This window comes from Microcaecilia unicolor, chromosome 2, assembly GCF_901765095.1.
Source record: "Microcaecilia unicolor chromosome 2, aMicUni1.1, whole genome shotgun sequence".
In the NCBI taxonomy this organism is placed as follows: Eukaryota; Metazoa; Chordata; class Amphibia; order Gymnophiona; family Siphonopidae; genus Microcaecilia; species Microcaecilia unicolor.
This window is the reverse complement of record NC_044032.1, coordinates 659828949-659856788: the sequence shown is the minus strand read 5'-3', so window position 1 is coordinate 659856788 and position 27840 is coordinate 659828949. Positions and strand designations below refer to the sequence as shown.

At 43.8% G+C, this 27840-nt stretch overlaps 1 protein-coding gene across 1 annotated transcript in view; it reads left to right on the top strand.

Moving 5' to 3' along the window:
* Positions 1–12349: 12349 nt before the first annotated feature.
* The window catches only part of LOC115462256 (bifunctional heparan sulfate N-deacetylase/N-sulfotransferase 3-like), a gene marked incomplete in the record, with an annotated part of 197607 nt that continues 182116 nt past the window's right edge, over positions 12350–27840 (top strand). The window contains 1 exon segment of the mRNA XM_030192266.1: positions 12350–12643.

Below are 27840 nucleotides of genomic sequence, written 5' to 3'. Positions count from 1 at the left end.
CTGTAGCAGGGATGCCCCAATCAACATCCGGCATATTAAAATCTTCACCTTTTGTAGCTAATGTCTTCAATTTTAAAAAGATTTTAAAAAGGCTCCAGGGGAGATCCGGGAAATTATAGACCGGTGAGACTGACGTCAGTGCCGGGGAAAATGGTAGAGGCTATTATTAAAAACAAAATTACAGAGCACATCCGAGGACATGGATTACTGAGACCGAGTCAGCACGGCTTTTGTGTGGGGAAATCTTGCCTGACCAATTTACTTCAATTCTTCGAAGGAGTAAACAAACATGTGGACAAAGGGGAGCCAGTTGATATTGTATATCTGGATTTTCAAAAGGCTTTTGACAAGGTACCTCATGAAAGGCTACAGAGGAAATTGGAGGCTCATGGGATAGGAGGAAATGTCCTATTGTGGATTAAAAACTGGTTGAAGGATAGGAAACAGAGAGTGGGGTTAAATGGGCAGTATTCACAATGGAGAAGGGTAGTTAGTGGGGTTCCTCAGGGGTCTGTGCTAGGACCGCTGCTTTTAAATATATTTATAAATGATTTAGAGATGGGAGTAACTAGCGAGGTAATTAAATTTGCTGATGACACAAAGTTATTCAAAGTCGTTAACTCGCGACAGGATTGTGAAAAATTACAGAAGGACCTTACGAGACTGGGAAACTGGGCGGCTAAATGGCAGATGACGTTTAATGTGAGCAAGTGCAAGGTGATGCATGTGGGAAAAAAGAACCCGAATTATAGCTACGTCATGCAAGGTTCCACGTTAGGAGTTACGGACCAAGAAAGGGATCTGGGTGTCGTCGTCGATAACACACTGAAACCTTCTGCTCAGTGTGCTGCTGTGGCTAGGAAAGCGAATAGAATGTTGGGTATTATTAGGAAAGGTATGGAAAACAGGTGTGAGGATGTTATAATGCCATTGTATCGCTCCATGGTGCGACCGCACCTTGAGTATTGTGTTCAATTCTGGTCGCCGCATCTCAAGAAAGATATAGTAGAATTGGAAAAGGTGCAGCGAAGGGCGACTAAAATGATAGTGGGGATGGGACGACTTCCCTATGAAGAAAGACTAAGGAGGCTAGGGCTATTCAGCTTGGAGAAGAGACGGCTCAGGGGAGACATGATAGAGGTATATAAAATAATGAGTGGAGTGGAACAGGTGGATGTGAAGCGTCTGTTCACGCTTTCCATAAATACTAGGACTAGGGGGCATGCGATTAAACTACAGTGTAGTACATTTGAAACAAATTGGAGAAAATTTTTCTTCACCCAACGTGTAATTAAACTCTGGAATTCATTGCCGGAAAATGTGGTGAAGGCGGTTAGCTTAGCAGAGTTTAAAAAGGGGTTGGACGGTTTCCTAAAGGACAAGTCCATAAACCGCTACTAAACGGACTTGGAAAAATCCAAAATCCCAGGAATAACATGTATAGAATGTTTGTACGTTTGGGAAGCTTGCCAGGTGCCCTTGGCCTGGATTGGCCGCTGTCATGGACAAGATGCTGGGCTCGATGGACCCTTGGTCTTTTCCCAGTTTGGCATTACTTATGTACTTATGTACTTAATTAAATCTATGTTCATTTCTTCTGATTTTGAGGGAGGCCTGTATATCACACCAATGTAAATACTTTTTCCATTCCCCAAGATTAAACCACAGTGCTTCTTCATTACTCCATATGTCCTGCAATTACATAAGTATTGCCATACTGGGACAGACCAAAGGTCCATCAAGCCCAGCATCCTGTTTCCAACAGTGGCCAATCCAGGTCACAAATACCTGGCAAGATCCCCAAAAAAGTGCAAAACGTTTTATACTGCTTATCCCAGAAATGTTTTCCCGAAGTTCAATTTAATAATGATCTATGGACTTTTTCTTTAAGAAGCCGTACAAACCTTTTTTAAACTCTGCTAAGATAACCACCTTTACCACATTCTATGGCAATGAATTCCAGAGTTTAATTACACGTTGAGTGAAGAAATATTTTCTCTGATTCATTTTAAATTTACTACTTTGTAGCTTCATCACATGCCCCCTAGTCCTAGTATTTTTGGAAAGCATAAACAGACTCTTCACATCTAATTAGATTGTAAGCTCTGTCGAGCAGGGACTGTCTCTTCATGTTCAAGTGTACAGCACTGCATATGTCTAGTAGCGCTATAGAAATAATAAGTAGTAGTAGTAGTAGTCTGTAGGATTCTGGAATCTTTCCTACTGTTTGAGATTCTGCACGGAATCTTGCTGGTCTTTGGGATTCCGGAATCTTGCTACTCTTTGTCCTTATCTCTTGTTTGTCCTGTTTGTCCTAATTAGATTGTAAGCTCTGTCGAGCAGGGACTGTGTCTTCATGTTCAAGTGTACAGTGCTGCGTATGTCTAGTAGCGCTACAGAAATGATAAGTAGTAGAATCTTGCTACTCTTTGGGATTCTGCACGGAATCTTGCTGTTCTTTGGGATTCCGGAATCTTGCTACTCTTTGTCCTTATCTCTTGTTTGTCCTGTTTGTCCTAATTAGATTGTAAGGTCTGTCGAGCAGAGACTGTGTCTTCATGTTCAAGTGTACAGTGCTGCATATGTCTAGTAGCACTATAGAAATGATAAGTAGTAATAGTAGTAGTAGTAATGTTCCCCAGTATTGTGTGCAGTCTGGTCACCGTATCTTTTAGAAAAAATATAGGAGAATTATAAAAGATTCAAAGAATGGCAATCAAAATTATTAAGGGGATGGAACTCCTCCCATATGAGAAAAGGCTTAAGAGGTTAGGACTCTTCAGCTTGGAAAAGAGACGTTGGAGGGGGGAAATGATAGAGGTCTAGAAAATACTGAGTGGTGTAGAACGGGATGTGGCATCAGCGGTTAGTATAACTGGGTTTTAAAAAGGGTTGGACAAGTTCCTGACATAGAGAAGCCATTGCTTGTCCTGGGATTGATAGCATGGAATGTTGCTACTATTTGGGTTTCTGCCAGGTACTTGTGACCTGGATTGACCGCTGTTGGAAACAGGATACTGGGCTTGATGGACCTTTGGTCTGACCCAGTATGGCTGTTCTTATGTACTTATTGGTTAAGAATGGCTCCTACATAGTGATATATATATCTCACTCCCCAGGGCCATACCTGAATTTTCAGCTGCATTATTTATTTATTTATTTGGTTCACTTGTATCCCACATTTTCCCAGCTTGTGCAGGCTCAATGTGGCTAACAAAGTTACAAATAGAATAACAAAGCAGCTAAATAAGAGAATACTAAGGGAAAGGGAAGCAGACATATGGAAAAAGCGGGTAATCTAACAAAACGGAAATAGGGGATTAAAGACTTTGGAATAGGCTTTACTAAGCAGTAATTTTTTTTAATGTTAGGTGATCCATTGTTTCTTTCAGTAGTCTCGGCAAAGCATTCCAGGATCGAGGGCTGATGTACAAAAAGGATGAAGCGTAGATTGACTTATCCAGATAATGCCATGGACCATCCTTTATGACCAACCTGACACTATTTGGACAGTGCCTGTTGGGTTTCTAGTTACCTGGTTAGGTGCAATATTCAGTCCATTAATCAAGTAACTAACCAAATAAATTTGCTGCCACATTGAACATCGAGGGTATATTTCTAGGTACTCTATCAGGCAGTTTTCAACATACTACACAGGTGCAAAGTCTATGTGTAGCTTTTTCCCCTCGGTCTTTCCACCAGCTGTCAGATGGGAAATATGACTTTCACTTTCAAAATTTCCCTGAGTACAAATTATGCACCTTCCCTTGCATCTGCTTTGCATGCAGATATAATTTTCCACGGAAAAGAGTGTAGAATTTAAATTACAAGCAAGTTATGTATGTATCTCTCCTCTGCCAACCCGGACACCCCTCTAAGTACATCATCTCTCAAGGTGGCTAAAAGAATATATTGTAGGGAGGGAAATGAACACAAGTAAAACTTTTTTACCCAGGGAATGGCTTGGAGAATTGGGCCTCTACATGCCATTAATGCAAGGAGAGGGATGGTAATGTGATATAAATAATACATAGAACATCCACAGAAAGCAGTAATGCACAGGAAGGAATAATTGAAAACAATGTGGGTTTGTACTTAACCACAAAAAGATAGGGGAAAGCAGTCCGTGCAATGCAGAGCAGTAGAATGAAACAGGACTCTAATGCAATAGAAATAACACGTAAAAACTGGGATAATGGCAAACAAAGGAAGGAAAAGCTTTAGCAATACCACTGGTGCAAGATGTAGTAAACCCATGCCTGGCCCAGTGAGAGACAGCATTCAGCACCAAGACAGATGTGAAGAGAATGTGAGCAGTCTGGATCAAAACTGCTGTCCCTGGGTGCTTGGTGCTGAACAGAAGGGAGAAGGGAGGGAGGAATCTTGGGATCTTGCCAGGTATTTGTGACCTGGATTGGCCATTGTTGGAAACAGGATGCTGGGCTTGATGGACCTTTGGTCTGTCCCAGTATGGCAAAACTTATGTACTTATGAGGTCTATGAGGACAGGGAAGAGAAGGTCCGGCTCTTCCTGTAGAACTTTCAGAAAGCTGCCCTACCTGCTAAGTACATGTGTGCATTCAGTTTGAAATGAGGTCCTTATGTGGGTAAGTGCACACACAAACACACATGCCCAGGAAATGCCCTTTCTGCACAATACCTTTATTTTCATGCATTCTGGTTTTGTGCATTATGAAAGTGTGTGCATCCCTTCAGGGAGCTAAATGTTAGAAGTGTTAATACCTATTTACACTAGGTGTCTATAAAAGCAGCCAAAAAAGCAAATAGGATGCTAAGAATTTTTTAGGAAAGAGATGGTAAATAAGACCAAACATATGATAATGCACTTGTATCGCTCCATGGTGGGACCACACCTTGAGAATTGTGTTCAGTTCTAGTAGCTGTATCTCAAAAAAAGATATAGTAGAATTAGAAAAGGTTCAAAGAAAAGCGACCAAAATGATGAAAGGAGATTGGAACTCCTCTCGTATGAGGAAAGGCTAAAGAGGTTAGGGCTCTTCAGCTTGGAAAAGAGACGATTGAGGGGAAATATGATCCTGAGTGGTGTAGAACAAGTAGAATAAATTGATTTTTTACTCATTCCAAAAGGCTAGGGGACACTCAAGGAAGTTACATAGAAATACTCCTAAAACAAATAGGAGGAAATATTTTTTCACTCAACGGAGAGTTAAACTTTGGAACTCTTTGCCAGAGGATGTGGTAACAGCGGTTAGTGTATCTGGGTTTATAAAATGTTTGGACAAGTCCTGGAGGAAAAGTCCATAGTCTTCTATCAAGACAGATATGAGGAAGCCAGGATTGGTTCCTACCAGGTACTTGTGACCTGGATTGGCTACTGTTGAAAATAGGATACTGGGTTAGATGAACCGTTGGTATGACCAAGTATGGCTACCCTTATGTTCTTATGTTTATAGAGCCACCTCCTACCATGAGTTCTCTGGGCACCTAATTTGAGGCACCCAGTTGTAGATCTGCTCCCAAACACCACAGAAAAACAGTAAAATGATGACAAATGGTTTTAAACTTATCCACAGTTCTGATTCCATGTGACCCTTGCAGTTGTGGGTTGTTACTTCTGTTAGTGTCCATGGGATGAGCTAAGTACCCTCCATGGTCTTTCTGCCCTGATCAGTGCCTTTGACTTTATCAGGGCATCTCCACTCTTCCTGTGTCACGTCTGTGGTCGTGACCACCCTCAGACTTACCCTATTTCTGGGAATCAGTGTCTATGCTGGTTTCTGTCTACTTCTGAGTTGGCTCTGTTTCTGTCTCTGGGTGCTGGCCACTTCCAGCATGGCGCTGATTGCCTCAGTATACTGCACCTGTGTGGGGTTAACCTCTCTGTGCTTCAGTATACTGTTCCTGAGTTAGCTCTATCTCTGTCTCTGTAGGCTGGCTGCTCTAATGGCTTCACTACTCTACACTTGTGTGTATTGGGCCTCTCTGTACTTCAGTGGGCTGTTCCTGAGGTAGCTCTGTCTCAGGCTGGGTGGGCTGGCTGCTTCCAGCCTGACACTAATTACCTCACTAGACTACACCTGTGTGGGTTAGGCCTCTCTGGGCTTCTGTATGCTCCATGCCTGTGGCCTGAAGGGGTGACCTCATCTGTCAGGGCCTTCTTAAGGAACTGGTGTTCTAGTCTTCAGTGCCTTTGCATTGCCAATGCCTCCACAGTGCCTTAGGTCCCGAGGTTAGTGTGCTGTTTGCACAGTTAGCTTTCCTTGTGGGCTTCCAGCTCTTCTGCTTTGCTAGTTACTATCACCTGTGGGCCTTGCCTTCTGGCTCAGGGTATTATTGCTCATAGGCTTTCTGCCTAGTCTACTACTTACCTGTGGGCTTCTTGCTTTCCTGCTCAGGGTATTTGCTCTGTGGGCTTTCAGCTCTTCTGTGTCTATTGTTCTGTGGGCTTCCATCTCTTCTGTGCCCATTGCTCTGAGGGCCTCCAGTCTATCTGTGTGTTTCACTTTTATCTGTGGGCTTCTAGGCCTTCTGGGTGTATTACTGCGGCCTGGGGGGTATCCAGCCCTTCTGTGGGCTTCTAGCCTTTCTGGGTGTATCTCTCTGACCTGTAGGCTTTCAGCCTTTCTGTGTATATCACTCTTATCTGTGGGCTTCCAGGCCTTCTGGGTGTATTACTGCGGTCTGGGGGTTTCCAGCCCTTCTGTGGGCTTCCAGCCTTTCTGGGTGTATCTCTCTGACCTGTAGGCTTTCAGCCTTTCTGTGTGTATTATTCTCTGTGGGCTTCTAGCCTTTCTGTTATCCCTGTGCAGTGGCTCTGCTCCCTGTCTGAGGTTGGTTAGCGGCTGGTGCTGCAGCCATTTCTTTCATTTCTACTGTAGCTCCAGTCTAACCCTTCCTCTGGCAAGCGTATCTGTCATTCCCATTCTCTTGAGCTTAGCTTGTATGTAGCTCCTGTTTTCCTCTTTCCTGCCAAGCTATGCTTCCATGGTCACCCTGCCTGTCTAGTGTTTGGGTGAACCCGGATCCAGTCAAGCTGTGCCAGTTTCCCGAATCCTGTGGGAGAAGCATGTTTTGAGTATCCTGTATCCTGCTTCTCAAGCCTGAACCCTGCTGTAGGACGTTGTTCCTGGATTCCTTGTTGCTTTCCTCTTCAGCTCCAGCCAGTCACTCCAGTCCTGTCTACTTCAGCCCGTCTTAGGGTTGCCTGTCTCCTGTTGGGTGGTTTTGCCTGCTGCTGCCACCTCCGTGAGAGTGGCCCAAGGGCTCACATTTCCCCGAGAGACCTGACATCCTGAGTCTTTCACTGCAATCTGTCTGTCTATTTATTTGTTTATTTGGCGTTATTACCTGCCTTTTAGTGTAGATATAAAATGGAGTTCTATAACTGCATATCCTCATGTACCTGTCCCTTATGCTCATGAATTATAGAATAATAGTCCTTTGGTACATAAGTGTACACTTACCTTTGAAAGTGTTGGTAAGGCACCTGTGCACTGTTCTGTAAAGGAGTAGGTAAGTGGTGCAGTGCATAAATGCAAGAAATACGTATGGGTGGACATGTGTCATTGTTTCTATTTCTCTGGTGTTGCAATTTATACAAACTCTGTCTTTTTGGAGGTTCACTTTAATTTTGTCTACATCAGTTGTGTAGCTAATGGGGGCCTCAAGGGCCTGTTCCCCCACTCACAAAATTGTGGCAGCCAATACATGGTTGGTGGGAGTACTTGAGCCCCACCAGTCGAAGAGTTTCACTGCCTTAGCAGTAGGAAGTTGACAGGGTGATCTAGCCGCCAATGCCGGAATTTCTACACACGCTCAGTTCATATATTTGAACTGAACATGTGTGGAAGGGTTGCTGTTGAGGGCTGGAGCGGTGCTTCCCCACTTCTCAGTCAGCACGTGCAGAGCTCCAGTGATGAAACATCAGCTAGCGGGGCTTCAGCAATCCCACCACTAAAGGTATGACATGAGAGTGGAGCAAGAGTGGGGAGAGGGGTTCCAAGATGAAATGCTTGCCCCCTTCCAGTCCCCTCTCCAATAAAGAGCTACTTCTGGCTATGCCCCTGGTCTACATATTTGCATTTTTAGTTTGTGCATACTTATTCTAAACTCATGAGGGTCAACTTGAGTTTGTGTATAAGAAAGGTTGAATATTCTGTTAGCATCAACCCCAGGATTCTATAGAGTGCAACTTGAGTTACACATGCAAATTCGGTCATATTATGGATTTCCGCTTGCAACTTAATTGGCTTAACAAATTTATGCCCATTAGGCATGGGAATTTACACCATTTTACTTGGCATAAATGGTCACCCCTCTATTTAGTTTCTGCTAGGCACATTCTATAAACCGTGCCACAACAAAATACGCCTTAGTGTATTCTATGAGCTACTCCTAAAGATTGACATGACTTATAGAGTATACCTAGCTGTATTTTTTTGGTGCTGAATTTGTAGGCGTAATATATAGAATCTAGCCCCAAATGTCTGAGTAGAATTCAGCTGTACTAACCTACATTGCTTAGTTTTCCAGTAGGTATATTAATGTTCTACTGTCTACTGCAATGTTTACGGTGCTGCATTTTCCTGGGATTAATGAAAGGAGTGTAGAGGTCGGAATCCTGGGGTTAGTGAAGAGTGTAGAGTTCTCTTTCCTTAGATTAGTGGAGGAAGTGCAGCCATCTCTCTCTTGGGGTTATTGAAGGAAGTGCAGTGTCTTCTCTCCTGGGATTAGCGAAGAGAGTGCAGAGTTCTTTCCCCTGGAATAAATGAAGAAAAGTGCATATTTCTCTCTCCTGGTATTAGGAAAGGAAATGCAGAGTCCTCTCTTGGAATTAGTGAAGGGAGTACACAGTAGTCTCACATGGTATTAGGGAAGAACATAATAATAGCCGTGCTGAGTCAGACCATCTAGCCCTGTATCCTGCTTCCAACAGTGGCCAATCCAGGTCAAAAGTACCAGGAAGAAACCCAAATAATAGCAACATTCCATGCTACCAATCCCAGGGCAAGCAGTGGCTTCCCCTATGTCTTCTCTCCTGGGATCAGTGAAGGAAGTGCCGAGTCCTTTCTTCTGGGATTAGTGAAGGGATTGCAGAGTTCTCTCTCCTGGGATTAGTGAAGGAACTTAGATATAATAGGCATCTCTGAGACCTGGTGGAAGGAGGGTAACTAGTGGGACACTGTCATAACGGGGTACAAATTATATCGTAGTGATAGGGTGGATCGAATTGGTGGAGGGGTAGCATTGTATATTAACGAGAGCCTTGAATCAAATAGATTGAAAATTCTGCAGGAAACAAAACACTTCTTGGAATCACTGTGGATTGAAATTCCATGTGTAAAGGAGAAAAGGATAGTGATAGGAATGTACTACCGTCTGCCTGGCCAGGATGAACAGACGGATGCAGAAATTAGGCAGGCTAACAAACTGGGCAACACAATAATATTGGGCGATTTCAATTACCCCGATATTGACTGGGTAAATGTAACATCAGGGCATACTAGAGAGGTAAAATTCCTTGACAAAATCAAAGACTGCTTTATGGAGCAGCTGGTACAGGAGCTGATGAGAGAAGGAAAAATTCTAGACCTAGTCCTTAGTGGAGCACATGATCTGGTGCGGGAGGTAATGGTGATGGGGCCACTTGATAACAGTGATCATAATATGATTAGATATGATATTGGCTTTGGTGTAAGTACACACAGAAAATCCAGTGCATTAGTGTTTAACTTTCAAAAAGGAGAGTATGATAAAATGAGAAGAACAGTGAAAAAGAAACTTAGCGGAGCAGCTGAGAAGGTCAAAAATTTACATCAGACTCGGATGCTGTTCAAAAATACCATCCTGGAAGCCCAGGCCAAATATATTCTGTGTATTAAAAAAGGAGGAAGGAAGACCACACGGCAGCTGACATGGTTAAAAAGTGAGGTGAAGGAAGCTATTAGAGCTAAAAGAAAATCCTTCAGAAAATGGAAGAAGGAACTGACTGAAAATATGAAACAGCATAAGGAATGTGAAGTCAAATGCAAAGCGCTGATAAGGAAGGCAAAGAGAGACTTTGAAAAAAAGATTGTGTTGGAGGCAAAAACATAAAGTAAACATTTTTTAGTATATTAAAAGCAAGAAGCTGGCAAAAGAATTGATTGGACTGCTAGATGACCGAGGGGTAAAAGGGGCATTCAGGGAAGACAACGCCATAGCAGAGAGAGTGAATGAATTTGTTGCTTTGGTCTTCACCAAGAAAGATTTGGGAGAGATACCGGTGCCAGAAATGATATTCAGAGCTGATGAGTCAGAGAATCTGAATGAAATCTCTATAAACCTGGAGGATATAATGTCGCAATTTGAGAAATTCATCCCAGAGTACTGATAGAATTGAAAAATGAATTTACAGAACTCTTGTTAGTAATATGTAACTTATGTTTAAAATCAAGCATGGTACCAGAAGATTGGAGGGTGGCCAATGTAACGTCGATTTTTAAAAAGGGTTCCACAGGAGATTCGTGAAATTATAGACCGGTGAATCTGACATCGGTGCCGGGCAAAATGGTAGAAACTATTATTAAGAACAAAATTACAGAGCATATTCAAAAGCATGGATTAATGAGACAAAGTCAACATGGATTTAGTGAAGGGAAATCTTGCCTCACCAATGTACTACATTTCTTTGAAGGGGTGAACAAACATGTGGATAAAGGTGAGCCAGTTGATATTGTGTATCTGGATTTTCAGAAGGTGTTTGACAAAGTACCTCATGAAAGACTCCAGAGGAAATTGGAGTGTCATGGGATAGGAGGTAGTATTCTATTGTGGATTAAAAACTGGTTAAAAGATAGAAAACAGAGAGTAGGATTAAATTGTCAGTATTCTCAATGGAGAAGGGTAGTTAGTGGGGTTCCCCAAGGGGTCTGTGCTGGGACCGCTGCTTTTTAACATATTTATAAATAACCTAGAGATGGCAGTAACTAGTGAGGTAATTAAATTTGCTGATGACACAAAGTTATTCAAAGTCGTTAATTCGCAGGAGGATTGTTAAAAAATTACAAGAGGACCTTACGAGACTGGGCGGCTAAATGGCAGATGACGTTTAATGTGAGCAAGTGCAAAGTGATGCATGTGGGAAAGAGGAACCTGAATTATAGCTACATCATGCAAGGTTCCACGTTAGGAGTCTCTGAACAGGAAAGGGTCGTCGTCGTTGATGATACGTTGAAACCTTCCGTTGAGTGTGCTGGTGCGGCTAAGAAAGCAAATAGAATGTTAGGTGTTATTAGGAAAGGAATGGAAAACAAAACTGAGGATGTTATAATGCCTTTGTATTGCTCCATGGTGAGACCGCACCTCGAATATTGTGTGCAGTTTTGTGGTCACTTAATCTCAAAAAAAGATATAGTGGAATTAGAAAAGGTACAGAAAAGGGCGACGAAAATGATAAAGGGGATGGGATGACTTCACTATGAGGAAAGGCTAAAGTGGTTATGGCTCTTCAGCTTGGAGAAAAAAAACGGCTGAGGGGAGATATGATAGAGATCTATAAAATAACGAGAGGAATGGAACGGGTAGATGTGAATCACTTGCTTAATCTTTACAAAAATACTAGGACTAGGAGGCATGCAATGAAACTACAAAGTAGTACATTTAAAACAAATTGGAGAAAGTATTTTTTCACTCAACATGTAATTAAACTCTGGAATTTGTTGCCAGTTAATGTGGTCAAAGCAGTTAGTTTAGCAGGGTTTCAAAATGTTTTGGAAGTCCACAAGCCATTCGTAAAGTGGATTTGTGGAAATCCACTTCTTATTTCTAGGATAAGCAGCATAAAATGGAAACAGGATGCTGGGCTTGATGGACCTTCAGTCTGTTCCAGTATGGCAACACTTATGTACTTAGTGAATAAAGTGCACAGTTTTCTCTCCTGGGATTAGTGAAGAGAATTCAAAGATTTTTGCCTTGGGATTATTTCTCCTGGGATTAATACAGAGTGTGTAGCACTCTCTCTCTCTCTTAGGGTTAGTGAAGAGAATGCCAATTTCTTCCCCTTGGGATTATTTTTCCTGGGATCAATGTAGACTGTGCACTAATCTCTCTCTTGATATTAGTGAAGGGGCATGCAGATGTCTCTCTCTCTCTCCTGGGATTAGTGAATGGGAGAGCAGGGTTTTCTCTTCAGGGGTTAATAAAGTGAAGTACAAAGTCCTCCTTCCTGGGATTAATGAAGTGGAGAGCAGAGTTCTGCCTCTGATTTGGGCTTCTTTGATGTGATTTATGCTGCTTCTTTTGCAGGAGAGCTGAAAGTGCTGGAATTTGCAGACTGCAGTGAGTTTAGACTAGAGAAGTGAACGCGGTCTCCCTGTGCTCACTGAGAGTGAGTGGAGCAGCTGGACCTGGGATTGGAAAGCAGGAAGGAAGCATCGCCCTGACGTGGGACTTGTTTGTTTTTATCTGCTGCTGTGAGTGGAGGAAGCCGTTCAGAAGACAGTTTGCTCTGAGCTGCTCTCAGCACTTTTTCTGCTTCTCTAGGAATCCTGCTGCTTAATCAGGGGTTTCAGCCTGGCAGCTTGGAGACTGCAATGGATTTTGCAAGAGGGGATTTGCATTTGCCAATGACTACAAGCAAGAAATGGAAGGGCAGCGTTACCCTAAGACCCAATATTATCAGGTACTGTACTAAGGGGGGGGGAGGGGGTAGATAACACCCTGCATCCTTAAGTTCTCTAGCAGTAACGTAACAGGGGGAGGTACAGGGCAGGAAAGCATCGGTGATGGAAATGGGGGGGGGGGGATCGGATGACACCCTGTAACATCAGCTACTCTAGCTGTCAAGGAACAGAGGGAAGGAGGGGGAGGGAACAGGAGAGTTCTTTAGCTGTTAAGGGGCTGCAAGAGAGAGGGGGGCAGGGTATAGTGTTTTGGGTTTTTTGCTGTTTTTGACTAGAGGATGTGATGTATTGTAAATCTTTGAAGTAACACCTACTCTAGCTTTAAAGGAACGAGGGGGAGGGGGAGGATAACACCTTCTATCATCAGGTAACCTAGCTTGAGAGTACGAGGAGAGGGGTTGGATAGCACCCTAATATCCTCAGGTACTCTAGCAGTAAAACAATAGGGGTTAGGGATAACATCCTGTGTCCTCAGGTGCTGTAGAAGTAAAGAATGGGGGGAGACAGGGAGAAAACCCCCTCTGTCATCAGGTACTCTTGCAGTAAAGCAAGAGAGGCAGAAGGGGAAGTAACACCCAGGATCCTCAGGTACTCCGGGGAACATAAGACCATAAGAATAGCAATACGGGGTCAGACCAATGGTCCATCTAGCCCAGTATCCTGCTTCCAGTAGTGGCCAATCCTACACCTACTAGATATTTCATGCTACCAATCCCAGGGCAAGTAATGCCTTCCTCCATATCCATCTCAATAACAGACTAGGGACTTTTCCTCCAGGAACTTGTCAAAACCTTTTTTTAAACCCAGATATGCTAACTGCTGTTACCGCATCCAATGGCAACGAGTACCAGAGCTTTGCTATTCTTTGACAGCCTGTATCCACACATACTCAAACAGCAAAAAATGGGGGAGGGAGAAAATAACACCCTGTATCCTCAGATAACTTTAGCAGTAGAGAATGGGGGAAGGGAGGGAATAACACCCTGTATCCTTAGAACATACTAGGTCACACCAACGGTCCATCTACCCCAAAAGCAGGTCACAAATACTTGGCAGAAACCCAAATTGTGGTAACATTCCATGCCACAAATCCCAAGGCAAGCAGTGGCTTCCCATGTCTGCCTCAATAGCAGACTATGGACTTGGAGAAAAGACAGCTGAGGGGAGATATGATAGAGGTCTATAAAATAATGAGTGGAGTTGAACGGGTAGATGTGAAGCATCTGTTCACGCTTTCCAAAAATACTAGGACTAGGGGGCATGCGATGAAGCTACAATGTAGTAAATTTAAAACAAATCGGAAAAAAGTTTTCTTCACTGAACATGTAATTAAACTCTGGAATTCATTGCCAGGGAACGTGCTAAAGGCAGTTAGCTTAATGGGGTTTTAAAAAAGGTTTGAATGGCTTCCTAAAGGAAAAATCCATAGACCATTATTAAAATGGACTTGGGAAAATCCACTGCTTATTTCTGGGATAAGTAGCATAAAATGTATTGAACGTTTTTGGGATCTTGCCAGGTATTTCTGACCTGGATTGGCCACTGTTGGAAACAGGATGCTGGGCTTGATGGACCGTCAGTCTATCCCAGTATGAAAATACTTATGTACTTATGACTTTTCCTTCAGGAACTTGTCCAAACCTTTTTTAAACCCAAACACACTAACCGCTGATACTACATCCTCCAGCAAACAGTTCTAGAGCTTAACTATTCAATGAGTGAAAAAATAGTTCCTCTTGTTTTAAGACTACTTCCATGTAACTTCCTCAAGTGTCCCCTAATGTTTGTACTTTTGGAACGAGTAAAAAATTGATTTGCTTCTACTCGTTCTACACCACTCAGGATTTTGTAGACCTCAATCATATCTCCCCTCATCCGTCTCTTTTCCAAGCTGAAGTGCCCTAACCTCTTTAGCCTTTCCTCGTACGAGAGGAGTTCCATCCCCTTTATCATTTTGGTCGCTCTTTGAATCTTTTTTAAGCAGAAGATTTCAGTTTATTGTCTAAGATGACACCTAGATCTTTTTCTTGAGCGCTGACCTCCAAAGTGGACCCTAGCATCAGGTAACTATGATTTGGATTATTCTTCCCAAAGTGCATCACTTTGCATTTGTCCACATTAAATTTCATCTGCCATTTGGACGCCCGATCTTCCAGTTTCCTAAGGACTTCCTGCAATACTTCACAGTCCGCACATGTTTTAACAACTTTGAATAGTTTTCTGTCATCTTGCCATAACAAATGGGGGAGAGGGAGGGAGGGGAATAATTCCCTGTATCTTCAGGCGCTCGCGCAGTAAAGAACGGGGAAAGGGAGGGGGAAAATACGCTGAATCCTCATGTGCTTTTGCAGTACTGTATGGGGGGGGGGGGAAGAGGGAGGGAATAACACCCTGTATCCTCAGTTACTCTTGCAGTAAACAATGGTAATACTTTTCTGCCGATATTCAGCCGGCTGCAATCAGTGTTGTTGGTTTTTATTTTTTTTTAAACGTTTACCGTCACCGGCTGAATTAGCCCCCAGTATTCAGTGCCAGGCCACGTCCAGGTACCAGCAGTGAATACTAGGAGGTAAATGTGGACAGGCAGGTTGCCAGAGCTTATGCGGGCCAATATTCAGCCAGGTCCACATACCACATAAGAGAGTTATGTCGGCCATGACTGAATATCTGCCTGCACCCATGTAATTATTTATTTTAATGAAATCCTCCCAATTTCCCTCCCAGCCTCTCTAATACCCCCCTCTCCACCATGATTTCCTGCCCCTTCCCTCCCCCATCCCCTCCTGATCTCTAGGTAGCCCTCTCCCCCCCCCCCCCCCCCCCCAGGCCTACCTGTATCTCTGGTGGTCCAGCCTCCTACTTCTGCCCCCTTGCAGCTGCCTTTGAAAATGGGTGCTATGACCTCTTGCAGTACTTCCTGTAGTACCTCAAGCTGCCAGAAGAGGTCGTGGCAGCCATTTAGAAAGGAAGTCATGAGACGACAGAAGGAAATGGGCTGCGCTCCTGCTGCAAAAGACCCCCGCTGGACCACCAGGAAGATAGGTGGGCACAGAGGGGGCCTACCTGGACATCGAGAGGGGATGGGGAAGGACTTAGGAAATTGTGGTGGGAGAGTAGGAGGGAGGGGTTTAATTATAAAAATCATAGTTATGTGGGTGCTGGCCCCCACCTGTCCATGCAGCCTAATATAGTCCAGCTTTGAGCTGAATAATGCCGCATAATCCCCAGCTCCTCTCCAGTGCGTCACAACTTGCTACTTTTTAGTTGGGTGGTCTGTGGGGATGTTCAGCAGCAATCTCTGCTTAATGGCCTCTGAATATCCCCACTTAGGCAGCGGAAAGCGATTTATGCGGGCAGGAGAGGCTCTTTGAATGTCGTCCCATTTGTGTCCTCAGCTAAATGACTGATCTGTCCAGTGTCCTCTTCATTTCAAGAATGAGTTGACAGTGGATACGAGAGGTAGGAAATGCACTGAGAGTTCAGTTCTCCAGATCAGGCAGACTAAGGCCGTTCAGCTTTCACTTTTTAGGTAAACTGATTTCTTTTCATTGGGGAAAATATTGGAGTTATTCTACTACTACTACTACTATAAATCATTTCTATAGCGCTACCAGTCGTACGCAGCGCTTCACAAATGAACATGAAGAAAAGACAGTCCCTGCTCAAAAGAGCTTACAATCTAAATCAGGACAGACAGACAGGACCAATAAGGATAAGGGTAGGACAGACAGAAGGACACATAGGGGAAGGGACTATTGAAGAGAGGAAGACAAGATAAAGGTTACGAGCAAGTGACAAGTTAGGAGTCAAAAGCAGCATCAAACAGGTAGGCCTTTAGCCCGGATTTGAACATTCAGACGCTGATTCCCGTGTTACCCTGCTCTTCAATACAGAGCACATGGGGGAGGGGGGAGTTATAAATGTAGCACTAGACTCTTTAAGGGGGCCCACATTTCCGTACCCATCGTGCGTGTACACTTACCGGATGCTGACATGTTTGCGAGTGAGTGTACACACACATGTGCATATATGCTCACAGCGTGCCGAAGCACTTTTCTGTAACTGTGCATGAAAGTAGCGTTGTGTAACTGCAAGGGGCAGGGCTTCCAATTACCAGCGCATCCTTCACGATTCCTTTATGGCTGATGTAACTGCAGCTGCATTAATATAAGGTGTGCCAGATGCCACATGGTGCTATTCTGACATTAAGTCTGTGCACGCAGATGAACATAACAACAACCATACAGGGTCAGACCAATGGTCCATCTAGCCTGGTATCCTGTTTTCCAAACAGTGGCCAAGACAGGTCACAAGTACCTGGCAGAAACCCAAATTGTGGCAACATTCCGTGTAGAACCCCAAAGAATAGCAAGATTCTGGAATCCTACACAGCGACAAGATTCCATGCAGAATCTCAAAAAGTATCAACATTCCATACTACAAATCCCAGGGCAAGCAGTTGCTTCCTTTGTCTGTCTCAATAGCAGACTATGGATTTTTCCTCCAGGAACTTGTCCATAAGAGTAGCCAGACTGGGTCAGACCAATGGTCCATCTAACCCAGTATCCTGTTTTCCAAACAGTGGCCAAGACAGGTCACAAGTACCTGGCAGAAACCCAAATCGTGGCAACATTCCGTGTAGAACCCCAAAGAATAGCAAGATTCTGGAATCCTACACAGCAACAAGATTCCATGCAGAATCTCAAAGAGTATCAACATTCCATGTAGAACCCCAAAGAACAGCAAGATTCCATGCAGAATCTCAAAGAGTATCAACATTCCATACTACAAATCCCAGGGCAAGCAGTTGCTTCCCTTGTCTGTCTCAATAGCAGACTATGGATTTTTCCTCCAGGAATTTGTCCAAACTTTTTTTAAACCCAGATATGCTAACTGCTGTTACCACCTCCTCCGGCAAAGAGTTCCAGAGCTTAACTATTCTTTGAGTGAAAGAATATTTCCTCCTATTTGTTTTACATGTAATTTCAGTGTCCCCTGGCCTCTGTACTTTTTGAAAGAGTGAAAAATTGATTCATTTCTACCCATTCTATTCCACTCAGATTCTAAGTGTTCACTCTCTCTCCTCGAGGGCCACCCAGGGCTCAGGTTTTCATGCTATCCCTAATGGAATTGTATTTATTTAGTATTTCACTAGTTGATAAACTTCATCACAAACATTTTTTATTACAATTTCTTAAAATCTTTATTCAACATTAATATTCTAAAAGCTAAAAACATTCTCTGGCTACTTTCAAGACCTTCTAACATTCCTGGGGCTAAACATCATAAAACAATAATCACCAGCTACTAAAGCAGAATACATATCATTGGTTAGGAATCAAACTTGCGTAAATTCTTAAGCTGAATTATTGCTGACCCAGGCATGGCATACTATAACAGAAAATAAACACATTAACAGCACATTAGAAGGTCTTTTAAGGGCGTAGTCAGAGAAGGTTTGTAGCTTTTACAATGTTAATATCAAATAAAGATTTTGAAAAAAATTGTAATTTAAAAAAACATTTGTGTGAAATAGTAAATATTTATGTATTGTACTGTTGATTTGAAGTCCGTATAATCCTGGTGTTTATTTAGAATGGATTTGTATGAGACAGATCTAACTACACTGCAGGTCATAGACATGCAAATCTCCCTCATGTTTCAGGGCCAGGTCAGGATATCAAATGCCCTGGGTGAACCTTCAGCTATGCCACTCTCCTCCCCTAGGAGTGGCTGAAACCCCCAGCCCCTACAGTTCTATATCACCCCTTCCCCTCTCTACACCCCCAAGTTGGCTTATATCTTCCCTTACCGTCTCTACCCCTTCCCCCCGGTGGCCAACACCTTCATTTCCCCTATCTACCTACTCTCCTCCCCCACCCAGTGTCTAGAATCTTCACCTCCCCTATCTACCTACCCCTCCAGTGGTCAGCATAGCTCATTCCTGTGCAATCCCCCCCCCCCTTCAGGTGGTGAACATCTTACAACTGGTCGGCATCTTCCCTATCCCACCTACTGTGCAACACCTACCCCCCCCCCCCCCACCCCCAAGTCAGAGCTTTTCACCTTTACAGCCCCCTACCTCATCCTAAGCTGTATTGAAGTGTTGCACTGCCCCACCCCCTCTCAATAGGAAATCTACCCCGGGAAGGGGTGGAGGTGGACCAAGTCACTGCTTTAGGGTGGGCCTGAGCAGTAGCAGCAGATGCATTGTGGAAAGCAGAGATGGGGAATGCTGCATTGCCACCCCCAAGTTGGGCCTGGGAGGACCAACCTTGTTGACTGACCTCAAGGACAGAGAGTGAAGCATTAGACTGGCAGCCTACTGTCTCCCTTCATGCTCAGAACGGAGAGTGCCAGTGCAGGCATACAGGGCCATGTAGAGGGGCATTTTCGACAGGGATGTCCTTGCAAAACGGCGAAATCCAGAGGTGGGGAAACCCATATTTTCGAAAAGATGGATGTCCATCTTTCATTTCAAAAATACCGTCAGAGACGTCCAAATCCTTAAATTTGGACGTCCCTAGACATGGACGTTTCTGACTTTTGGCGATTTTCGAAACCAAAGACGTCCATCTCAGAAATGACCAAATGCAAGCCATTTGGTCGTGGGAGGAGCCAGCATTCATAGTGCACTGGTCCCCCTGACATGCCAGGACACCAACCAGGCACCCTAGGGGGGTACTGCAGTGGAATTCATAAAATGCTCCCAGGTACATAGCTCCCTTACCTTGTGTACTGAGCCGCCCATAACCCACAACTGTACACCACTACCATAGCCCTTACGGGTGAAGGGGGCACCTATATAAGGGTACAGTGGGTTTGTGGTGGGTTTTGGAGAGCTCACTGTTTCCTACACAAATGTAACAGGTAGGGGGGGTATGGGCCTGGGTCCGCCTATCTGAAGTGCACTGCAGTACCCACTAAAACTGCTCCTGGGACCTGCATGCGCTATCATGGACATCTGAGGTTGGTATAGAGGCTGGCACAACATATTTTGAAAGATGTTTTTTGAGGGTGGGAGGGGGTTAGTGACCACTGGGGGAGTAATGGGAGGTCATCCCCGATTCCCTCCGGTGGTCATCTGGTCATTTCGGGCACCTTTTTGTGCCTTATTCGTAAGAAAAACAGGTCCGGGTGAAAACGTCCAAGTGTTCATCAGGGATGTCCTTGTTTTTTTCGATTATGGGTCAAAGACGTCCAAGTGTCAGGCACGCCGAAGTCCCGCCATCACTATGCCTCTGACACGCCCCCTTGAACTTTGGCCGTCCCTGCGAAGAACTGCAGTTGGAGACGTCCAAAATCGAGTTTCGATTATACCGATTTGGACGTCTCTGGAAGAAGGACGTCCATCTTCCGTTTTATGTCAAAAGATTGAGGAGTGTGGTAGCCGTGTTAGTCCACTCTTAAGGTTATCAATAGAAATCAAATGAAATAAAACATGGAAAAAAAAATAAGATGATACCTTTTTTATTGGACATAACTTAATACATTTCTTGATTAGCTTTCGAAGGTTGCCCTTCTTCATCAGATCGGATGAAGAAGGGCAACCTTCGAAAGCTAATCAAGAAATGTATTAAGTTATGTCCAATAAAAAAGGTATCATCTTATTTTCTTTTCCATGTTTTATTTCGTTTGATGTCAAAAGATGAATGTCCTTCTCTTTTGAAAATGAGCCCAATAGTCTGCGTACATCCCATGTACTGCAAATGGGGAAAGACTACCAACCTTTCCATGCCTGACTGCCTTAGACTGAGCTGTAACCTCGCCAGGGTCCTGCAGTCCTTCAGCAGCTAGAGAAAGCCTGAGTGTAAGAAGCAGATAAGTATGAACCTTCCCTGCTGCACGTCCCCACCAGGGAACACTCTAGTCAGACTTATTTTTTGCAATATAAAAGTATTTCTGTGTGTGTTCTGCATACGTGGGTATAATGTATGTCTGCAGACCCATATACACTGTGCGACTCTCGTACCTTTCTGGTCTCTGCTCCTAGCGTGACATGAATGCCCCCTAGCGTACCCCTGCCTGACAGCACTTTCCTGGGCAGTAATTAACCCGCTGCTCCTTTCAGGTTTTTCAGCCCGGCTAAGCTACGTCCTCAGTGGGATTTATTGCCACAGAAAGGTTCATCTCTGCTGAGAAATCGCCTGAATGAGGGGACCAGAAGTGATTTAGGGAAGGGGTTTTCTTGCCTCTGAAGCCAGCTCAGGCACTTGGCTGGAAGGGATGAAATGAACCTGTTTTCTGCCCATTAAATGACTCTTTCTGCCACGTGGCCCTGGTTTACAGGTTTAGACAGAATATTCTTTTTGAAATTCAGTTTATTTTCTGCATAGTATGTGCTCATGCAGTCCAGACATTCCCGGGATGTTTTCCACCTGCAAATCCTGTACTAGACATTTCAGCTGTAGTCTGCTGAAATTAGTGAAAATGTGTTAATAACTGTGCAGTCATGTTATTTTTTTTTTTTATTTGTTACATTTGTATCCCACATTTTCCCACCTATTTGCAGGCTCAATGTGGCTTACATAGTACCAGAGAGGCGTTCGCCAGTTCCGGTATAAACAGTTACATAGTGATTTTATGGTAGAATAGGGTTCACGTTAGAGGAAGAACTTAATATTTTAGGAAAGGCGATTTCAAAAAGCCATGGATTTATGTGAAGATTAGGGACGGGGGAAATATTCAACCTGCGGTAGTAAGCTGCTTAGAAGCCTTTTCCAGCTGCAGGCAGACCTAATCCCGGGGTATATACAGCTTCTAACACTGAATACCCAGACATTAACCGGGGACTGGTCAGTATTCAGTCTGCTGCCCAGTTAACTCAGCTGTCCTCACGTTATGCAGTTGCTTAGCTGATTAGTGGACTGAATTGAATAGTGGACTGTAAAGAGCAAATCATTAAGAAACTTCAAACAGCCCAAACACTGCAGTCAGACTCATATTTGGAAATACAAAATACGAAAGTGCCAAAACCCTAAGAGAAAAGTTACACACTGGCTTCCACTTAAAGAACGTATTACGTTCAAGGTCTGTACTATGGTTCATAAAATCATTCACGGAGATGCCCCGGCCTACGTTAGACCTTATTGACTTACCACCCAGGAATGCTGAAAGATCAGCACGCACATTCCTGAATCTTCACTTCCCCAGCTGTAAAGGACTAAAATACAGATTAATACATGCGTCCAGCTTTTCCTACTTGAGCGCACAGTTGTGGAATGCATTGCCATTTGACCTGAAAACAGTTTATGACATAATCAACTTTCGTAAATCACTGAAGACTTATCTCTTCAACAAGGCAAACCACAATGATCCATAATAGGAACTGTAACGCATCTCCACTACCTGATATTCTGAATGTTTTCTTTATATACCTGATAGCTTAATTTTATTATGTTATCCATGTTCTTTATGTAATATTAATTGTATTTTTTGCTCTGGATTGGCGAAAGCCATGACAGAACATTATAAGCCACATTGAGCCTGCAAATAGGTGGGAAAATGTGGGATACAAATGCAACAAATAAATAAAAATAAATAAATAAATAAATATCGTCACTAACCAACTAAATTGCCGATCTGGCCCACCCTACCCCTAACCTAGCCATTTAGGAGATATTTAGTGTCACTACCCGGTTAAGGAGCCCTTTTACAAAGCCATGTAAGGGCCTGTGCGCATCCAGCACACACCAAATCATCATTACCGCCAAGCCACTGCGTTCCCTGTGCGGTAATTCTGAATTTGGCATGCAACAGAAGCACGCGGTAGAAAATATTTTCTATTTTCTACCGTGTGGCGTTTACCCAGCGAAAACAGCAGTGGACGTGCACTGCATGCCTACTACCCGGGTAGCATGTGAGACCTTACCACTAAGTCAAAGGGTAACGGTAAGGTCTCAGGCTGAAAATGTCATTATGCTCATATTAGCTCTCTCCTCAAGTCACTTCACTGGCTTCCTATCCGTTTCCACATACAGTTCAAACTCCTCTTATTGACCTATAAGTGCATTCACTCTGCAGCTCCTCAGTACCTCTCCACTCTCATCTCTCCCTACATTCCTCCCCGGGAACTCCGTTCACTGGATAAATCTCTCTTATCTGCACGCTTCTCCTCCACTGCTAACTCCAGACTCCGTTGCTGCACCATATGCCTGGAATAGACTTCCTGAGCCGGTACGTCAAGCTCCATCTCTGGCCGTCTTCAAATCTAAGCTAAAAGCCCACCTTTTTGATGCTGCTTTTAACTACTAACCCTTATTCACTTGTTCAGAACCCTTATTTTAACATCCTCACTTTAATATTCCCTTATCTCTTGGAGAAAAGGCGGCTGAGGGGTGATATGATAGAAGTCTACAAGATAATGAGCGGAGTAGAGTGGACAGATGTGAAGCGTTTGTTTACACTTTCAAACAACAATAGAACCAAGGGGCACAATATGAAGCTAGAATATGGTAGATTTAAAACAAATAGGAGAAAGTTTTTCTTTACTCAGCGTGTAGTTGGACTCTGGAACTCATTGCCGGAGAATGTGGTGGCAGCGGCTGGCCTTATGGAGTTTAAGGGGGGTTTGGACAGATTCCTGAAGGAAAAGTCCATTGAGCATTATTAAAAAATTATTTTTTTGGGGGGGGGGGGGATTGCTGGTTTCTTGAAGCCTGGATTGGCCGCTGTCGGAGACAGGATGCTGGGCTTGATGGACCCTTGGTCTTTTCCCAGTATGGCAATGCTTATGTGCTTATGTAATAGGCCAATCAACTTATTCAGCTAGAAATATGTGACCATAAAAATATACTATCGTCAAACTATAACTCTTCCATGAAAGACACATTCCATTTTGTCTTAACGTTCATTCCCAGTGGTTCCTGAGTTTTCAACTTATATATGCACCATTGGTTCTTGTCTAGCTAATATCTTCTCTGTTTCCTCACCGTATACCCATATACATGAGATCAATATCATAGTAACGTAGTAGATGACGGCAGATAAAGACCTGTACGGTCCATCCAGTCTGCCCAACAAGATAAACTCATTGTATGTGCTACTTTGTATGTATACCTGACCTTGATTTGTCCTTGCCATTTTCAGGGCACGGAGTATGGAAATCTACCCAGCACTGGCTCTGCTTCCTAATTACCGGTGTTGCCACCCAATCTCCGCTAAGCTTCTGAGGATCCATTCCTTCTGAACAGGATTCCTTTGTGTTTATCCCACGCATATTTGAATTCCGTTACCGTTTTCATCTCCACCGCCTCCTGCGGGAGGGCATCTTTGAAATATTGTTCGGTATTTCAAATGTGGGAATTGTAAACCACACAAAAAGATTTTGTTAATCCAGTAGATGGTAGAATACTTTATTTATTAATTTATTGCATTTGTATCCCACATTTTCCCACCTTATGGCAGGTTCAATGTGGCTTACATATTGCTAAGAAGTATGTCTCTCTGATTCATCAACGAGGTTTAATTATGGAGGAAAAAGACTTCAGATGCTCAACATTCTCTGTTACATTGAATAGTGAATGATTGAATCCCTATATCCACCACTGACAGGAATGCTTTCCGATGTGGATAGTGCATGAGGTCCTCATCAGTCTAAAAAAAACCTCTGAATTTATCAATGTGAATTATGCATTTGACTTTACTTATTCTAATGATTATAATTTTTATACACAATAAAAATCATTACTACTACTACTACTACTACTACTACTTAACATTTCTAGAGCGCTAATAGGGTTACGCAGCGCTGTACAGTTTAACAAAAAAGGACAGTCCCTGCTCAAAGGAACTTACAATCTAAAGGACGAAATGTCAAGTTGGGGCAGTCTAGATTTCTTGAATAGAGGTATAGTGGTTAGGTGCCAAAGGCGACATTGAAGAGGTGGGCTTTGAGCAAGGATTTGAAGATGGGCAGGGAGGGGGCCTGGCGTATGGGCTCAGGGAGTTTATTCCAAGCATGGGGTGAGGCGAGGCAGAAAGGGTAGAGCCTGGAGTTGGCGGTGGTGGAGAAGGGTACTGAGAGGAGGGATTTGTCTTGAGAGCGAAGGTTACGGGTAGGAAAATAAGGGGAGATGAGGGTAGAGAGGTAGTGAGGGGCTGCAGACTGAGTGCATTTGTAGGTAAGAAGGAGAAGCTTGAATTGAATGCGGTATCTGATCGGAAGCCAGTGAAGTGACCTGAGGAGAGGGGTGAGGGTGAGGGGAGAGGTAGTGAGGGGCTGCAGACTGAGTGCATTTGTAAGTTAGTAGGAGAAGCTTGAACTGTATGAGTTTTCAGGTTTTTTCTGAATTGTAGGTAATTTTCTATGAGTTTCAGGTCTTTGGGTAGTGAGTTCCAAAGTTGTGTGCCTGTAAAGGACAGGCTGGTGGCATGTGAAGATTTGTATTTTATACCTTTGCAATTGGGGTAGTGAAGGGTTAGGTAGGTTCTTGCTGTTCTCATCACGTTTCTTAATGGTAGATCGATAAGTTCCGTCATGTAATCTGGTGCGAGTCCTTAGATGATTCTGTGGACTATTGTGCATATTTTGAATGTTATGCGAGCGTTAATAGGAAGCCAATGTAAGCTTCTTAGGAGGAGTTTCGCGCTTTCGAAGCGTGTTTTTCTGAAGATGAGTCTGGCAGCCATGTTTTACTAACTGCAAGAGTAATTTAAGGACTCTTTTACTAAAGGGTTGTCACCCAGCAATCCCAAACTACCACCGGGCTACTTCAGCAGCCTGCGGTTTCTGGTGCTACGGAAATTCATTTCTGTATTTTTACTGCTGGGTTAATGAGGTTGAACATTTGTTACATTTGTACCCCGCGCTATCCCACTCATGGCAGGCTCAATGCGGCTTACATGGGGCAATGGAGGGTTAAGTGACTTGCCCAGAGTCACAAGGAGCTGCCTGTGCCTGAAGTGGGAATCGAACTCAGTTCTTCCGTTCCTCAGTCCAAAGTCCTCCACCCTAACCACTAGGCCACTCCTCCACCCTTACCTCACGGCCATATCTTTTTTTTTTTTTTTTGTCCTTTTTACCGCAGGGTGATACAAGGGTCCCTTTATGATTTATGTGATAATCGTGTCCTTGTGAGGAATTTTATATCAGGGAAACCATAAGATTGTTTAAAAATAGGATGAATGAAAATAGATCGTTTACGGAGAAATAGGAAAGAGGCCTCTTGTATAAATAAGGGTCACAATTTTCATTCCTTAGAATGTTTTGTAACTGATCAAGTGTTTTTGGATATATTATAGGGGGGAAAAAACAAGAGAAGACAAGACAACTCAGGAACCGCTGGGAATGAACATTAATATAGAATTCTAATAATAGTTTGTTTGACTTAATCGGGTTCTGTACGATCCAAACAGTTTACAGGCTAAATTATAAAGGAAAGGCAAGGGAGAAAGTGTCAGAATCTCAGTGGTAACAAACCCACAGTGGCACAGACTGCAATGTTTCACTCCTTTAAATCACCACTTTTCTTGGATCAGTAGAAAATGTGCCACCTTTTAATAGTTGTACATTAGAAACGGAGAGAAAACAACATGTCAGAATTAATTTTCAGTCTGATTTGCAGCTGTTTCTTCCAGCTGTTTCCTGCTTCTTGTCGGTGTCCCGGGAGCTGCGGCAGTGTGCGACAGACAGACAGGGGCTGAGATGGCTGTGTCAGGATGGCTGAGCTTTGCAGCCTGTTTGCCAGCTCTGCTGCTGACAGCTTTCAAATGAATTCCGATCCTTCTTGGGCACATCTTTTCCCCAGGGTGGCACTCTCCACTCAGATTCAAGCTCTCCGGAATGGTAGCCACACAAACAGAGGACTCAGCTCACTTCCAGAGCATCAGCCTTCAGCCAAGGGGAAACGTTTGGTTCAGAAATAGATGAAGTGCTGCTGAAAAGTAAAGAGATTTTCGGGGAGAACCAGGAGACCACACTCCTGGACGATCCATTAATACCTTCCAAAGCTTTCAGCAGTCTGTAGAAAGGTACTTGTGCCATATTTTCCACAGTGTCCGTCTTCCAGGGTCCCAGAATGCAGATAATCAATTTACTTGGGGGGGGGGGGAGGGTGTCTCTGGAGGTTCCTCAGCTTCATCAGATGCAGCTTCTCATAACTAATGAGTGATTTTATTGTTTTTCTTTTCTTCTCAAGGCAAAGATATGGAAATCTAGCTGCAAGGGCATAAATCTGGCACATGTGAAAATGCCTTGTAAAATCACCTTCTCTGTTTCACACACCCACATTCACAAGTGTAATACCACAGACACCTCTCTCTCACAAACCCATACTCACAAATTGTACACCCGTCACATACCTACACTTACCTCTGAGGATTATGTTAGCTGTAGGCATGGGTTTTTTTTGGGGGGGGAGAGGGACAGGCGTGCTACAGGCACGTGTGACACACGCATTTCACCCCTTCCACCAGCTCATGTATGAAAGTGTCTTCCTCTCCCTGCTCCTGCTTCCCTGTTGTTCTGGTCAGCTTCTTTTTGTCTCTTCTCCCCCTTCCCCTCCTGCTGGTCTGGCATCACCCTACCCCCCCCCCCCCCTTGTCCTTCAATCTTGTGTGTCTTTGCCAGCCGCCCAGGAACTTGTGTTGTCATGAGGATGGGAAGTGGCAGAGGGAAGGATCGAAGGCAGCCCTGCCGTGAGATAGACCAGGGGAGGCGGCAGGATCCTTAATACTGTGCATTTTAGTTTAAAGAACAGTTGCGGATATTTCAAAGTCATGTGACCAGTGGCTGGTTTGGTGTATCTCAAAGATCAGGCGAGTTTCTAAGAGGTGCTTTTACTAAGGTGCGCTGAAAAATGGCCTATGGTAGTATAGGGGTGGGTTTGGACACGCGCAGAATTATTTCTCAGCGCACCTGTAAAAAAAAAGGCCTTTTGTAAATTTTTGCCGAAAATGGACGTGAGGCAAAATGAAAATTCCCACACGTTCATTTTGGGTCTGAGACCTTTCCGCCAGCCATTGACCTAGCGGTAAAGTCTCACGCGGTAACCAGGCGGTAATGACCTACGCATGCCACTTGATGCACATCCGATACGTGCGGCAGAAAATAATTCGGCTGCGTGTATCGGACATGCAGCAAAAATGAAATTACTGCAAGAGCCATGCGGTAAATCTATTTTGGCGTGCAATGGGCACGCAGAGACATTTACGCGGCTTAGTAAAAGGGTCCCTGTGTGCCCCGATATAAAAACGA